This window comes from Danio rerio, chromosome 24 (assembly GCF_049306965.1).
Source record: "Danio rerio strain Tuebingen ecotype United States chromosome 24, GRCz12tu, whole genome shotgun sequence".
In the NCBI taxonomy this organism is placed as follows: Eukaryota; Metazoa; Chordata; class Actinopteri; order Cypriniformes; family Danionidae; genus Danio; species Danio rerio.
In genome coordinates, this window is record NC_133199.1 from 12,597,748 (window position 1) to 12,615,148 (window position 17,401).

Below are 17,401 nucleotides of genomic sequence, written 5' to 3' on the forward strand. Positions count from 1 at the left end.
GCTGCGAGCTTGTTTAAATTAGACGGGAAAAAGCAATGATACGCAAGGTAGAGGGGCGGGGTGCGTAGTCCGTAGGTGGTAAGGATCGCTGAAAGAGGAGGACTGGAGTGTGCACTGGAATCGGGCTGCAGGCTGGAAGAGGTGAGGTGGGATTCCCAAGAGTTGCTTTATTTTCCGGGAGATTGGTTTTATCCGTGTTTAGAATTATGATTGCTGCAATATGTCCAAATCCAATATTGCTTTTTAATCCTTTCCTTGATTCTCTGGGGAGGCGGAGAGATTGTGGGTTTAATGTCTGTTTAGGATAGGGGGTGTGGCAGGAGCGTGTTATGTCCTGGGGGTGGCGGTGAAGACGTGGATTCGCAAGTTTTTTGGGTTTAATGCAGCGGCTTTAAATTGTGGTCCCGGCGTCTAGGAGTTTGGAGGAGTTCAGTGACAGTCGTTGTTGGATATGAGTGACACATGATGATGCTGTAGAAGGTACGTAGCGGAACTGGGGATTGCATTGTGATCTGGCTGGAGTGGATAGGCCTACGGCCTCTTGTTGGAGCCTCGGTCTCGAGCTGACTTTCATGCTGGGCTGGTTGTTGTTAAGACGGGGCTGGTGTTTCATGGAGCGCGGAGCTTTCTTTCTTGTATGTAGCTGCGCTGATGCTGTTGTGGCCGCCGCCGTCGCTGTTGTTGTTGTTTTTGTCATTTTTTTTGTAGTTGCTGACGATGGTAATAAAGGTGGTGTGGTATTGTAGTTGGAGGATAGTAGAAGATGTGGAGGATCCGTTTGTCCGTGAGTAACTTGGAGGAGCTAGAGCGGACCTGTCGTTTGTTTCTTCGGAAAACGAAGATAAGGGAGTAATGTCTAGCTAGGTTACTTATAGTGGGTTAGGATAGATCTGATTGGCTAACTAATGAGTGTAGATAGGTGGCCAGCTGCTGTCAATTATATCACGTGCTCCTCTCGAAATTAGTTTAAAAACTTCACTTAGTATATTAAAACAATTTGATATGAAATGTAACTTGCTTTGAAGAAACACGACTGAAGCTAAATGATGTGGTTGCTAACGCTAAGTTACAAACATTTCTTTCCTGTTCCTTTGACACAATGTTAGATTGTGTCAGTGTTTAGTAACTGAAAAATATTTTAATTTCTTAATTATCTTTTAATTAAAGAAACAGGAAACGAATTGGTGTATGCTAACGCTACTTTAAAGAAAGTTGCTGTAGACTAATCTGGCAAAACATGTACTTTTTAACATTATAAAGTTAACATTATAAAGTACTGCGGGTGTTGAAAACTAATAATTTTACAGGCACATGCTTATCCAACAGTCATAATTCTGAGTGATTTTGTGTAATTAAAAAACTAATTGTTTTGGATTTATAACATAATTGTTTAACTTGTTTATACAGTGCATCACGAAAAGTGAACGAAACTCGACACTTTTTGCTGTTCTCTTTAAATTATCCAAGAGAAATATATTAGTATGTGCTTTAATTCATATGTGTTAGCCTGTCAATTATATCTAATGTTCAGAGGTGGAAAGAGTAATAAAATCTACTCAAGTAAAAACTGTTACTTCCAAAAAAATTTACTTAAGTAAAAGTTAACTCATTAAAAATGTACTTATGAGTAAAGAGTAGCTATACGTTAAAATGGTCATGCCCAACTGAGTCTGGTTCTCTCAAGGTTTTTTTCTTCACTCCTATTAGGTGAAGTTTTTTTCCCTCTCCGCTGTTGATTTTTTTTGTCCTACCTGACCTCAATGTTTTAATGTAATAATTAGCCTTATTTATTATATATTAATAGCTTAGTTGTTAATAAAATATATTCATCTACTGAATAATAAACCGAATATGAAATATGATTCTTGCATAATGATCACAGCTAAACAAGCTAGTGCTCATTTTATTAATAAACTATAAATAAAAAATAAAATACATTTTAAGTAATGGAACATTATGTAAATGAAACTAAAGACTACAGGCTAAATAAAAGCTTCTTGTCAGAGCTAAACATGTGCTGTCACCGCGCATGTGCAGTTTACAGCTTCTGTAAAGATCAGACAGTCTATACCAGAGGTGCTCAATCCTGTTCCTGGAGATCTACCTTCCTGCAGATTTCAGTTGCTACCCATATCAAACACACCTGCCTGTAATTATCATGTGGTGTTCAGGTCCTAATTAATTGGTTCAGGTGTGCTTGATATGGGTAGCAACTGAAATCTGCAGGAAGGTAGATCTCCAGGAACAGGATTGAGCACCCCTGGTCTATAAGATCACACAATCTCAATAAACATTTCATGTAAATGTATAAATATTTCGTTAAGTATTGTAAATGGAATATTTATAACAATATGATCTTGCTTTCGGTTATATACTGGCTTTGAGCTCTACACACTGCATAGACTATATGCCCTCTGGTGTGTTATGAATTGCATGTTTCAAATAACAGCAAGACATGCTACATTTAGTTTTTATTGAAAAATATACATTATAACCTAGATATAGTTGTTTTTATTTGAATAAACAACTTTGAAAATTTAAATATTTTACAGATTATCCTATTTAACAATTTACACTAACGCAAACTCTAATGTGCTATGTTAGCTAAATTGCGCAAAGACAATTTTATTCCAAGTCCCCGTTAATAGCCCATTTTACACTGTGATACTGATTTTTTTTGTAAGTAGTTAGATTACAATATTAATGTCTCAGAAATGTGTTAGACTACTTTTGTATTATTTTTAGGTTATTTTAACCCAGCGACGTATCCAAACTCGGTCCTGGAGGGCCGGTGTCCTGTTTAGCTCCAACTTGCTTCAACACACCGGCTAGGAAATTTCCAGTAGTAAGAGTTTGATTATTGGAGCTAAACTCTCCTGGACACTGGCCCTCCAGGACCGAGTTTGGACCCCCTGCTTTAACCAAAATAACACTGGGAAACACCCATACACACTCATTTACGCACATGCACTACGGACAATTTTAGCTTACCCAATTCACCTGTACTAACTGTGCCAACTGGCCCAGCTGAGGCATTACACAGAGATCTGAGTATTCAAAACCTTTTCTTTTAAATATTAAAAATAGCTTTGCATGTATCACTATAACTGTGTAGTAAGCTTATTACAGTAAAAGGTAGCAACTTTATTTTGCCCAATAAATGCATCAATAATATCCACAGATTTTGATATAGCCAATCAAATGAACTTAAACTATTAAAAATGCAACAAATATTTGTTTGAACCTGGACTACAAAACACATTTTAAAACAGTTTTTTTTTTTTTTTTTTTTGCAGTTTTGCTAAGCTGCAAAGTTTGATCATGTATAAATATCATCATAACTGTATTGTATAAATCTTATTATAAATAATCCTGCATTATGCTGACAATCAAAAACAAAACGACATGTTATCACAGGTGATTGTCCTCTCTGAGTGCACCAGAAAAGACATGAATGACACTCCTCATAGAGCTTAAGAAGCATACAGTTCCTTATGATATAATTTGTAAAATAAATAGTTGCAGGTTAGGGAAACAGCACGGGGTGAAGTTGCTGCGGCCCTTGGTGCAGATGAAAAGTAAACATAGAAAGTGAATTTATATATAAAGATAGATAGGTAACTAAAATAGACAGAGATAGGTTTATTTGTGCAAAAAAACGCTGATGCGGTTCGTGTAGCTGATGCAGTCTGTGTAAAACACCTGCGCGCTGCTTCTGCACTACCTAAGCGCGGCACACCTGCAGCTTCAGCTTTAATTGGCCATGCGATGGAAAAGTTCCCGTCTGATCCGGTCTGGATCTATATCACGTACACGCTGTTTTATTTCTGCGAAGTAGTGATTTATTACGGATTAAGTGTAACAAAGTGTTTCCGCGGTTGCATCATCACAAAATACTGTTTCGTGTAGTTTCGTTGATAAAAAATCTTTCCGAATATATTTATGTAACTTATATGACTAGCAGGACTTGCTTATGTCATTAGCGGGGGGAAATTACTATGGAAATCAATGGATACAACTTCCCAGCATTCTTAAAAAATATCAAGTGCAACGAAGGTTTCCGTGGTTGCATCATCACAAAATACTGTTTCGTGTTGTTTCGTTGATAAAAATCTTTCCGAATATATTTATGTAACTTATATGAATAGCAGGACTTGCTTATATGATTAGCGGGGGAAAATTACTATGGAAATCAATGGATACAACTTCCCAGCATTCTTAAAAAATATCTTCTTTTGTGTTTAACATAAGAAACAGAATCAAACATGCTTATTAAAAGAGTAAGTGACAGAGTTGTTAGTTTAGGGTGAGCTTTCCCTTTAAGCTGTCATGGCAACCATATACAATGCACATTACGAAATAAGTGCTACAAAAAATAGGAAATATGCAAGCGTATTCATAGCTTACCTTGTCATTGCTGGGGCTGACAGGCATTTAGCTGAAAACTTTCTAAATTCAGGCGATATACATTCAACTCCAGCAACAGTAAATAGACAAGTTCACTGCATACTTCGTTGAGATATTTGTTATCTGGGTAATCTTCACTATGTTTGGATATTAAATTCTCTAATAGAACACAACTAAAAGCTAATGACACACAAACTTGTCAAAAACCACGCCATAAAAACTATGACAATGGATGTATCTATCAGACCTGAACATGGTCAAACTTAAATCCCCTGAGACATAAAGTGCAAATCGAGCAGGGCTTCAAGCTGATGAAGAGTCGGGCTTAAAAGACCTTCCAGAGGGTGATACATCGCTGGCCCTGCGCGTGAGACTAGCCGTTGTCATTGGAGGGTGTTGAAGATCTCTCGGTATGGGCACGTCTTCTAGTTTGTGCTTTGGGCGTAAACAGGCGGGGGTCGAGCATAGTGGGAGATGACGAGGCATGCTCTCCCGATTCAGACTGGGGCGCAGGTTAGGTACCTCTCCCTTAAGTAAGCTTTCCTCATTGACCACGGCCTTGAGTCACAATACTGGGAAGTTGTCTCGAACACCATTGTGTGAATGCCCAATCATCTGGGCCATACAGGTCATCAAAACCTTCATTCAGAGCACTTAAGCTGTGTTGCGGACCTTTGGGTGAACCCAGCTGGGAAGGGCCAGAGCCTCTGCTACTGGGCTGTGGAGATATAGTGTGCTGAATTCCCTGCTGCACGTTGCCTGGGGTCTCTAGCCGACCATCAGCTTGAGGACATCTCTTGGACGGCTGCTGTTGAGATGAAGCCCAAGCATCTGATGAGGACACCATGCTAGACCGAGGTCTGGTCCATCCCATGATATACTTGTCGGGCCGCATGGTGCCGGGTGTTGGGCTGGTAGTCGATTGGCTCGTGTTACTATCCAGCGCAGTGTTTTGTGTTGCGCTCTGGGTCCTTTCTGTGGAGGCAGGCAGCATACGAGGGTCCGGAAGAAGTGTTTGCCTATCCCAAACTTCCCGCTGGGTCTGTGCAAAACCCGGAGGAGGGCCTGTTATATGTCCGGAATACCCATGTGCTGGAGCCTGACCATATTCATGGTAAGGCGGTGGGGCTGTGTCGATTTTAGCTTGCGTGGGTGTGGCGCTGTGCTGGCTGCGTGCCGGGCTTGGTTCGCGAGATGGGTTCGGCACACATCTCTACCCATCAGGTCCATCGTGCCACCTCCCTTCTTCACGATACCTGCCCCCGCCTTGACTTGATGCACCAGATTCAGACTCATCACTGTCCGATGGCTCCCAGTTCTGCCCATCGGCGAGTCCTCCCGGTCCCCCGCCGTCGCTGTTGTCATCGCTGTTGCTGGAGTTTGGCCCCCCTTTGGGTGCTCCGGGTGGCTGGCCCGGGTGGTGTCTTCGCTGTGGAGGCACTGGGGGCAGGTCGGGATGCCCTTCCATGTGAGCAAGAACTCAGCCACTTGATCTGCCATAGCGGCCTGTAAACACACTTCGTTGTCTGACATTGGTCTGTCGATAACCATAGCTTCATGCCCTCTAGCTGCCACGGACGTATCAATTAGTCGTTTCCAGACATCTATTCGGACACGATCCTCGGCAAACCGAAGGCGAAATCCTTGTCACCGAAGGCGACAAGCAATTTGTCGCAGAATGAGGCTAAGTGTTGTGATTTGCGCGCACATCAGCTAGGTCCCTGCGATTAGCCGTGTTACAGGTTGTTCCCCACCCTCCTCATGGCACGACCAGCATTGTCCCACTCCTCTGGTTACATCTGTTTAATTAAAACCCATGGGAATGTGGGATTCTCGTGAATCGCTCGAGCGATAACGTCAAGGGACGTCAAACCTGACCCCGCAGCCTGAGCAAGAACTACTCTCACACGTATTGCATGTGCTAGGATGAATGCCAACCACTGTCTTATTATCCTCGGCATAGCTCGGTCGTCTACATACTGCCCAAAATTTGCCCATGTAAGATGGATGTCAGTGGCGGTAAGTGCATCACCCGCATATGGGACTGTGGGTGTGAGCTCCGTTATTACACGGGTCACTTTTGCTGCTGACATGCAGCCCCGGACAGAGAAGGACACTATTGTGAGAAAGATCGATCCCACTGCCACAACGCGAGCTCTGTGATTCTGTGAAGTCTGGCCACGATGTGAAGGAATCTGAATTTGTCTCGCAGCGTCACACTGTTAACTCGCACAGCCTGCTGAGGATCCCATGTGTCGGAACCCGGAGGAGCATTGGAACCTGCTCTGCGTATTTGCTCCAACCCGTCGATGAACCAGAAGGCTTCTCGTAATGCTTGGACATTGTTCAAGACACTTTATAGCTCATCCCTAGCCTGAGGTGTGGACATAACCATGTCGTCCGGCAGACGAGGCACCATGGTCTCTAGAATCAACTGTTGTTTTCTCACATCTGCTAGGTTAAACCGGAGGTAGCATATGAGGCTAGCCGTGGTAAGCCCATGTACAACTAGTCTGTTGGTGTTCATGACGTGTATAGTAAAGGGCTACATGTCCAGCTCTCGTAAGACTGACCGGAGCACACGTTGTGTTTCCCCGAGGGCATCAAACACCCCAGCATTATCTTCCGACCCAAACCCGCGTCGGCCGCGCACACTGGGTGTCAAAGGATCTTGCTCTTAATCCTCCCACGCAGTACGAGTACTTTTCTCACTCTGCCGCTGCATTGACGTAGTTTCCGGGCACGTTTTTTTTCTTTTTCCTTTGCATTATTTTTTATAGGCTATTAATTTTTTTTTATCCGTAATGGATATGATTTAAAATGTAGCGAAGTACAATACTTTAGGCAAATCATACTTAAGTAAAAGCAAAATTACAGATTTTAAAAATTACTCTAAAAAGTACAAATTCTCAAAAAAAAAAAAAAAAAAACAGTAAGTACAGTAACGTGAGTAAATGTAATTCGTTAGTTTCCACCTCTACCCCTTCCCCTTACTTTTTAGCCATAATGGTTTTGAGGGAATATCATGAATGATATTAGAAAATCTGGAATCTGCTGTTCAATTTAATTTAATATTGAGAAAATAGCATTTTAATTTGCCTAACTTAAACCTTTACCAATGCATCTTATTAATCAAGCAGAAAAGTTTTGACAAATTTGCAGTTGTAAATTATGTTTTTACTCATTATAGGTAAAAATACATCCATGCAACATAAGACTGGTTTGTTATCTACACTGTCAGAAAAAGGTACATGTGGTACAAATAATGCTCCTTAAGAAACAGTTGTGTACCTTTGTAAAAGTTGTACCTTATATGGTACAGAAAAGACCTCTTATGATGCTGTTCTGTACCTTTTATGGTACAGTTGAAATGAAGATACACAATTGTTCTCATAAAAATGGTACATCAGTGTTGGATAACTCCTCCTTACAATATCTATGAAAATAAATATGACTGGAAAGGCAAATTGATTGTATGAATAATTTCCATATTAATACATAAACCGCCATTTAAAAGCATGTTTAGAGAAACAAAACAACTGGTAAAACAAAGCTAATGTAAACTAAACATTTAAGGCATTTTAATAAACATTTGAGAAACATTTTCTGATAAATACAGTTTCATTATTGATATCTGCACCTTTTGCTGTTTGCTTTTCACTGTGCACGTGAGCTGACAAAAGTCCTGCAAAGTGTTCATGCAGACATTTTACTATGGTTAAACTAATCAAACATCGTGCATACAGTATCTCATTACAATTCATTCATTCATTTTCTTTTCGGCTGAGTCCCTTTATTAATCTGGGGCCCCACAGCAGAATGAACTGCCAACTTATCCAGCAAATGTTTTACGCAGTGGATGCCCTTTCATCTGCAACCTATAACTGGGAAACATCCATACACACTCATTCACACACACTTATACACTATGGTAAATTTTAGCATACCCAATTCACCTGTACCGCTTTGGACTGTGGGTAACCGGAGCACCCGGAGGAAACCCACGCGAACACGGGGAGAACATGCAAACTCCACACAGAAATGCCAACTGGCCCAGCCGAGGCTCGAGGCTCAGAGACTTTCTTGCTGTGAGGCGAATGTGCTGTGCCACTGCATCGCCTTCTCGTTGCAGTACTTTTTGCATAATTCAATTTCTAATTTAATATTAAGTAAATTCAATTACAAAGCTATTGTGTGAAAATAGGAGAAAAAAAATATTGTACATGAGAGAAAGTGTTTCAGTGCCACATTTTAGTAAATAGTGTTGCGAAATGATTAGCAAAAATAGATCTTTTGATTTATTTTAAAGTATTTTTTATTCTTTATTGTAAATGAAAAAGGTGCATTTACACAAAAAGAAATCTTTAAAAAAATATTGTTTAAAAATATGTTTGATGTTTTATATTTACTGAAAATAAATTGACCCATGATTTTATATATTGCAAAATGCCTTTAAATAGTTATTAAAATATTTTACAGATTTGACACTGTTCAAGTACAAAGTGTCTTGTCACTGTAATGGTACCTTCATGCATCAGATTTGTACCTTTGTACAATATTGTATCTGTCACGTTTGGCGTGATCAAAACAAGAAACAAAAAACAGAAAGGTGCGGATCCAAGTGCGGTTTATTTACAGTGCGCATCAACAGTTAAACAAGGTGCTCAAAGTACAAATAAATAACAAAACAAGAAACAAAAACAGAGACAAGGCTCAAGAATCAAAACGATCGAATATCAGACTTACTGGGAGAACTGCGGCAGGACAAACAAGAAGGACAAGAAGGACAAACGACGCGATGACAAACAAAGGTGTAATGGTAGAATATATAGTCCAGATAATCAACAGTAACACAGAACAGATGAGATGACGGGTCAGTGTAAGTGTTCCGGTGTATGCGCATGGGATGTGTGAAAATGTAGTTCTTTACTGGAGCGCTGCAGTGCCTACAAGTCCTAGTGCACTACAGCGCCCTCAGGTGGTCACTGACGGATGTGACATTACCCCCTCTCTAAAGAGCGACTTCCAGACGCTCCCAGAGAGGGGGGGGGGGGGGGGGGGTGCAGAGCAGAGCCAGAACAAAGGGAGGGATGGGAGGGCCAGATCAGGGCAAGTCTGTGCTTCAGGCGCCCCGGCAAGAAGCCAGGGTGCGGCCGGGGAATCCGTCCTATAGAGTGGGGAGGACCACCAGGGAGGGATGATCCATGGATGATCCTGCAGGAAACACAAGGCAGGAGTTCTTAGGAGAGCCGGGTGGAGAGGCAACTGGACAGGAGCTGGCGGGACTGGAGGCAGCTGGGCTGGAGCCGGCGGGACTGGAGGCAGCTGGGCAGGAGCCGGCGGGACTGGAGGCAGCTGGGCAGGAGCCGGCGGAACTGGAGGCAGCTGGACTGGAGCCGGCGGAACTGGAGGCAGCTGGCTGGAGCCGGCGGAACTGGAGGCAGCTGGACTGGAGCCGGCGGGACAGGAGGCAGCTGGACTGGAGCCGGCTGGGCATGGAGCCGGACTGGGGCCGGCAGGGCAAGACGTCTGGGAGGTGCCGGCAGGGCAAGACGTCTGGATGGCGTTGGTAATGCCAGGAGCCTGGCTGGGGCCGGCAGGGCGAGGAGCCGGGCTGGGGCCGGCAGGGCGAGGAGCCGGGCTGGGGCCGGCAGGGCGAGGAGCCTGGGTGGCGCCGGTAAAGCCAGGAGCCGGACTAGAACTGGCATTGTACTGCGCTCTGGGGCTGGAGCCGACACTGGTGGGCGCTCTGGGGCTGGAGCTGACACTGGCGGGCGCTCTGGGGCTGGAGCCGACACTGGCGGGCGCTCTGGGGCTGGAGCCGACACTGGCGGGCGCTCTGGGGCTGGAGCCGACACTGGTGGACTTTCTGGGGCGTGAGCAGTCCTGTTCCTACGCCTCCTCTGTCTGGTGGTTTGAGAAGGGAGAGCATAGTTAACAGGTGAGGGAGCTTGCTCTGGAGCCGACACAGGCGGGCATTGTGGGACTGGAGCAGACACTGGGGTTCCACACAGTTCAAGCAGGCTCTCTAGAGGCTCAGAATAAGGTGATCTTCGGACAGCCCGACGCGGATAAGGCCGCAACTCCAGTCCTGCCTCTCTCCTTTCCCTTGGTTAAATCAGCTGGCCCCGAAAATATCCCTCCCTGTTGCCCTCCACTCAGGCCTCCCTCCTGAGGGTTCTCCTCCCTCAGGGCAACAGAGAGAGGGGAGCCAGCGATCAACAAAGCTGCTTCAATAAACCGGTAAAGGTTCCAGTCCTCCTCATATGGTGGCATTAATGAACGGACTGGATCCAAAAGTCCTCCCCGAAAAAACATCATTAATAATAAGTCACTATGAGAGCTCTTCGGGGCTAGCTCCAAAAAGTCCCTGATATATCGCTCAATAGAGCGATTACCTTGTTTAAGGCGCACTATGATATTATGCGCTGGATCCATTATTTGATCGCGTCGTTCTGTCACGTTTGGCGTGATCAAAACAAGAAACAAAAAACAGAAAGGTGCGGATCCAAGTGCGGTTTATTTACAGTGCGCATCAACAGTTAAACAAGGTGCTCAAAGTACAAATAAATAACAAAACAAGAAACAAAAACAGAGACAAGGCTCAAGAATCAAAACGATCGAATATCAGACTTACTGGGAGAACTGCGGCAGGAAAGACAAGAAGGACAAACGACGCGATGACAAACAAAGGTGTTATGGTAGAATATATAGTCCAGATAATCAACAGTAACACAGAACAGATGAGATGACGGGTCAGTGTAAGTGTTCCGGTGTATGCGCGTGGGATGTGTGAAAATGTAGTTCTTTACTGGAGCGCTGCAGTGCCTACAAGTCCTAGTGCACTACAGCGCCCTCAGGTGGTCACTGACGGATGTGACAGTATCTGCATGGTTTAAAAACCAAAGGTACATTTTGGTTTCTCGTGGTACAAATCATGTCCTTAAAGGTACAAACTGCAATGGAACAAATTTGTTTTTTGTCTTAAAGTACAATTCTGTTCCTTAAAAATGTACTGCACAAGTGACAAGGAGAGTGCAGGCCAGGGTCACATTTTTCTATATAACTTTTTTGTCCACTTTGATGACTTACACAATAAGGCACATTGCCCATAAGAGAAGATTTGTCAAATTTTCAGACACAATTAGTTTTGTACTTCTACACCCTATTTTAACTAAGGACACAGTTTTATCTCTTGAGTTTTAATATACTCTGTCTATTCCAATCTGATATATTGTTTTGTCAATATAAAACTATGATATAGGCAGGTCACAAATAAAGCATTTACTTATTTTATTTTTAAAATACTTATTTTATAAATTTATAGTTGTTGGTCTTAAGGTTAAACACATTTATTGTTATGATTGTAGATTTAAAAAACTGTTAATTAAAAACTGATCTTTGACTAGACAACAGTCGTTTTTGTGCATCTGCTTCCACCATCTTTGTTCCTGGTTTAGCCCAATGGAATTGTGGGAAAACCAAATCACATGAATATTAATGAGCTCATTACCATAGCAATTTCTACGTGTAAAAATTACAATTCTAGATATCTGCAAGAGTATTTTTACTAGTTAAAATGTCATTGTAGATATCAATGTTTATATTTTCACTAGTTGCAAAGGTAAATTGATATCAATAATTATATTATTACTAGTAAAAATGTAAATTCCTGATATCAAGAATTAATTTGATACTAGTTGAAATGTTAATTCTTGATATCAGCAATTATATTTTAACACGTTAAAATTGTTATTTCTGATATCTAAAATTGTATTTCTGATATCAACAATTATGGAATACATTTTTTATATCTAAAATGACTAATTTCACTAGTAACAATTACATTCATGATATCAGAAATTAACATTTTCACTAGTGAAAAAAGAATTTTTGTGATTTTAAGTTTTGAACCTTGTTAATAGCCTAGCGTACTTGACGTTTTTATATTATGTTCTATATGTTGTACTTATAAAGGACAATGCGCCCCGTTTCACATGCTGGAGGGTGGGGTATTTTCACAGCGACAGGCCTGGTTGATCTTCAAGCCACGGTGCTACCCATGGCCAGTCCGCAGAGTTGCCAGATATTACGTTAGTTGGCTTTTTCCAGCCCAAAAGCTGTCCATAACCCGCAAATTATTATTTTTTTTTTACTGTCGGGCAGAGGGCCCGACAGTAAAAAAAATTCTAATTGTCCTCTGTCTAGACCGCCAGTTCTACACATCTAGTATGCAAATTTATATCACACAATAAACACAAAACTGTATTTTACGAAAAATGAAAGATTGACACATCAGTCTATGTAGTAAAATAAAACAGATTATTCATATCACTTTACACACAGGGGCCTGTTGAACATTGTCGTTTTGTTTTCAACTCATTTCTGCAAACTGAGTTTTTAAGGCTTAAGAATGTGAGATGGTATTGTTTGGGTTTTCTTTGATAAGTTAGCATTTTTTTGCTTCCTGGCCCAACATTTTTAAAACTACCTACAGTGGCAGAAAGGCAAAAAATGACACAATCTGGATTTGGTAAACGCACAGCTAATTATGAGTCTTTGCAAATAATCAAATCTGTCATTCTTGATATCAACAATTAAATTTGAATGGCAGCCTATGATGACTTTTTACTAGTGAAAATGCAATTCTTGATATCAATAACTACAGTTTTTACTAGTGGAAATGCATTTCTTGATATCAATATTTATCGGTAAATGTTAGTTTTAACTATTAAAACTTAAAATGCTAATGAGTCTTCCCATCAGTCTTTGCACCATGCTTCACACTTTTGGCACCTGCAAGCTCGTGTAACGTTAGCCTGGAATGGAGGACAAACACAAAACTGTATTTTACGAAAAATGAAAGATTGACACATCAGTCTATGTAGTAAAATAAAACAGATTATTCATATCACTTTACACACAGGGGCCTGTTGAACATTGTCGTTTTGTTTTCAACTCATTTCTGCAAACTGAGTTTTTAAGGCTTAAGAATGTGAGATGGTATTGTTTGGGTTTTCTTTGATAAGTTAGCATTTTTTTGCTTCCTGGCCCAACATTTTTAAAACTACCTACAGTGGCAGAAAGGCAAAAAATGACACAATCTGGATTTGGTAAACGCACAGCTAATTATGAGTCTTTGCAAATAATCAAATCATCAGATGTATAACATGTTTAGTCATGGTGTCTTTCTAAAACAATAAGTTTTAATAATTATTTTTGTTTTAAAAACTTTGTAGGGAGCCTTGTTGATGACAGAGAAAAAGAAAAACAGGCTAAAATACAAATTAACTGGAGCTTGGCAGATTTAAAACAATTTATTTGCCAAAGTTTTCCTGATGTTAGCCTAAATCTTGTCGGTTACGAGCTTGCAAAGGCTGACAGAGGGAATAAATTACGAAAGTGCAGGTTGCTTCAATAAAAGATTTAAAGCAAGCTCTGGGCCAAAGTAGGATATACATTTTGCCACTGGCAGAATTGCATCAGGTTTGTTTGTTTTTTATAATATTTAAATGCACATTGTTTTGTGGTGTTAATAAAGTGGTAATAATAACAATTAACTGCACAGGAATCAGCACCTTGAGCACAAAATGAAGCTGAGCCAGATGTCAACTTTGAGGCAACTCCATCACAGGTGCTTGATCTCACTGACATTACAAATCAGGAGCTCAGTGGCAACCTAGATGAGACTGCAAACAGCACAGGGGTAACCAGGAAAAAACCATGAGCATTTTAATCCAGAGTGTCTGATCCATTTGTTTCTTGTAATATTTAATTCAGAAATGTTTTAATGTGTTGATGATAGCTCCTGCAGGAGTGGCGTTCTTTGAGGGAGGAGCAAGAGAATGAATTTGAACAGTCTTTAATGGCAGACAGGGAAAAAGTAAGTGTTACAACATTTTATTTAACAGCCATTTATTGAGAACATTATTAAAATCCAACAGTAAGTCACATACTCTTCATTAGCTACAAATTTTGAATGTTATTGTCCTCCTTTCTATTATTGGGAAAAATTGTGTTTTTGACCAGGTAAGAATGACCCTTAAGTATATTTTCTGAGTTGACATTTAGGCCTGAGACATTAAAGTAATTGAAATACACTAGAAACATTTTATTTGATAGTATGCACGAATTAAAGTGCTCTATAATACTTTTCATAAACAGCTGGAGATGGTTAATCTGCACTCTATTGCCTTTCCTGCAGTTCCCTAATAAAAAATTTCTATTTTAGCAGCAGATTTTGAACCACTGAATTTTTTTTTGACTGAAATTAACAGAAAATTGCTTTATGTATATTATACATGGTGTTTTTAAATAGAACTAAATATTTTAGAAAGTGAATTCTGGAAGGTGAATAAAAAGTGTTGAATTTAAGTATGAAAATGTGTGTGAAATGTTTTTAGTTAAAATATTCACAGCTTAAACAGCTATGTTCAATTTCAGTGCATAAAAATACAAACCCAGGGTAATCAAGTCAGAGTTAAAGAGCCCATATTATACTTGAAATAGGGTCATATCTTGGTTGTAAGGGTCTCCAACAACAGTCTAATATGCATGCAAGGTCAAAAAACACTTTCATGGTCCTATAATCTGCACTTATTTTTACCTAATTATCCCAGCGACTCCCGTATGAATCGTCCAGTGATTCATTTGTTCCCAAACCCCTCCTTAGCGCGAAGCTAATCTGCGCTGATTGGACCGATGACAGTCTGTCACCCAGCTATACAGTCCAGACAGCCAAGCTGTCTGTATAAACACACACACAGCACCAAGCACACAAAGCTCGCTCGCTCGCTCTCTCTCTCTCGCTCTCTCTCTCTCTCTCTCTCTCTCTCTCTCTCTCTCTCTTTCTCTCTCTCTCTCTCTCTCGCGTGCGCACTAACACACACACACACACACACACAAGCACCAAGCAGACTCTCTCTTTCTCATTCGCATAGCAATATCCGTGATATTGCTAGACAGCCCGCTCCCATCCCAAATTAAACCCGTTACCGACCGCTCCCGCGATTTATTCGGAAATTTATTCCATCTTGAAACAGCAAAATGTTATATAAACCTAAATATAGAAATCAATTTAAAATATAGCAAGAAACATCTTACAAATACCAATGACAATCCGTAAAATATGCTAGTCAAAATTGTAAGAAGAACTGACAAATTCTAAAGAAACATCTTTAAACATTTTTCAATAAAACATTAAAATAATAATAATAAAAAAATAAAAATAAAAAATAAAAAAAAAATATATATATATATATATATATATATATATATATATATATATATATATATATATATATATATAAAATTGCAGAAGTATAAAGACAAACTTATTTTTAAATAAACTTGAACAGAATAAATTGCACAAACAGCAAGACATGAGTGAGATGATTATACATTTCATACACACACACACACACACACACACATTTCATATATATATATATATATATATATATATATATATATATATATATATGCAAATGAAAAGAAACAAATTGCTCAAGTATCAGGGAACATCTTAATACACTTAAAATGTTGTTTAAAAATAAAATAGAATAGAATATTGATGTAGATAGTTGACACATTAGCTTTCTCTTCTTCCCTCCTTCCTCCATCCCTGTCAGGAGCAAGTTGTAGCCACATTGTAATGCATTTTTCAATCTCTTTATCAGTGGCGTGGTATAGACATTTGTCCTCACTGCATCTGTGATTAAAAGGTAAACAGATAATTAGTAATGAACAAGTACTAATGTTAAAAAAATAAAAAAAAATGCTTGCTCTCATATAAGTAAAACCTAAATGGGACTATATATAGATTTTTTTTGTTGCTCTGGTTAATAATTCAAAGAAATGCACAGATGAAACGGCCCCTAATTGTATTAAAATGTATATTCAAAACCAACTTACTGACTCCGACAGTATTAAGGAGGAGTGCATGAAAGGCTAATTTTTAATTTGGCCTGCTCCAGTTAATTTGTTTAGCCAAGGAGTTAACCAAAAGCTTTTCCAGGATACGGCCAACTGCTTAGTGCAAAACACCAATGATTCCAAAGTAGCCTACCTACAAAGCAAAAAAACAAACAAACAAACAAACAAATAAATAAATAAAACAAATAAACTTAAAACACTTTGAAATTAGCAAGAGCTTGAATTTACCAGTTTCTTCATTTGTTCGGGCTGCTCCTTTAGTTGATTTAAGCTTTTCCAAGTAAAATTGGACAAAGGAAGGTCAAATGTGTTAACATCTGGAATTTCATCACGTCTGTTTTGGTTTTGCTGGTTTATGAGATTCAGGCCCAGCTGCTGCTTTATGACGTTGTGTGATTTTAAATGTTCATTCAGTCCTGCTAAAAAAGAAAAATAACAAATTAGTATAAATCAACCTGTAGCTTATTCTCATACAACTTGTGTAAATACAACAGTGGGTTGACACTACTGATATTCTCTAGTTTATCTTTATTTTCCAGCTGCATTAAGCCTATACAAGTTTAGTGATGTCTTGATTTCTTATAAAGACATGACGAGTTGCAATAAGTTCTGTCTTGATCTCCAACTGCACTAGAACAAGGACTGTAAATGTTCATTGGTGTACTGGAATGTACAGTATCTGTGCATCTTGATGGTGGTCTTAAGATTTCTGCCATAGTCATTGATGGTGATGGTACTTGTGGTGCTGCATTTATTTCTGAAATCTTCATACCTGCCTTTTATCCAGCCTCTTTGTTCCAAGTAATTTTTCTTCATCACGGTATAGTTGTCTTTAATGTCCCTTGATCAGATACATTTACAAAACAAAACATCACTTTTTTATTATAGTGCCAGGGCAAAACTCGCTGGTTGTAATAGATCAATGACATTATGTTGACAGTATGTGTTTAAAATAATTGCAAACAAACCTGTTCTTTCTTTAGGTGTATGACGGGCGATCATCACCCTCATCTGTCTGCCAGTCAGAAATCACAGTTGCTTGTGAATGTTTGAGTCGAGC

The 17,401-nt window shown here is 39.9% G+C and overlaps 1 protein-coding gene across 4 annotated transcripts in view; it reads left to right on the top strand.

Annotated features, from left to right (window-relative positions):
* LOC103909745 (G2/M phase-specific E3 ubiquitin-protein ligase) overlaps positions 1-17,401 on the top strand; it is a 38,722-nt gene that overhangs the window by 4,900 nt on the left and 16,421 nt on the right. For 3 of the 4 annotated variants that reach the window (XM_073941611.1, XM_073941612.1, XM_073941614.1), the window contains exons 3-4: positions 13,976-14,113; positions 14,213-14,290. The gene's annotated coding sequence lies outside the window, so the exon portion shown is untranslated. Of the gene's footprint in view, positions 1-13,646; positions 13,894-13,975; positions 14,114-14,212; positions 14,291-17,401 lie in introns of all 4 variants that reach the window. The other variant, XM_073941610.1, reaches the window with a different exon arrangement.